Source organism: Penaeus monodon, chromosome 25, assembly GCF_015228065.2.
Source record: "Penaeus monodon isolate SGIC_2016 chromosome 25, NSTDA_Pmon_1, whole genome shotgun sequence".
NCBI lineage: Eukaryota > Metazoa > Arthropoda > Malacostraca > Decapoda > Penaeidae > Penaeus > Penaeus monodon.
In genome coordinates this window covers 3,533,488-3,533,699 of record NC_051410.1, presented here as the reverse complement: position 1 = coordinate 3,533,699, position 212 = coordinate 3,533,488, and positions in this window count along the sequence as shown.

Here is a 212-nt window from a genome sequence, read left to right as displayed (position 1 = left end):
TTTTTATTGATGACTGTTATTAATTTTGAGAGTCATTTTCTTGTCATTTATAATTATGATAATCTAGCAGGTGATCTTTATTATTACAACAATGACCATGATATTACAACAATAACAGGGTTGATAATATCCTCATTATCATTACCAACAATCGTAAATAGCAACCGATAAATAAAACAGAATTAACAACCAATCTAAAAATAGCATTGTCG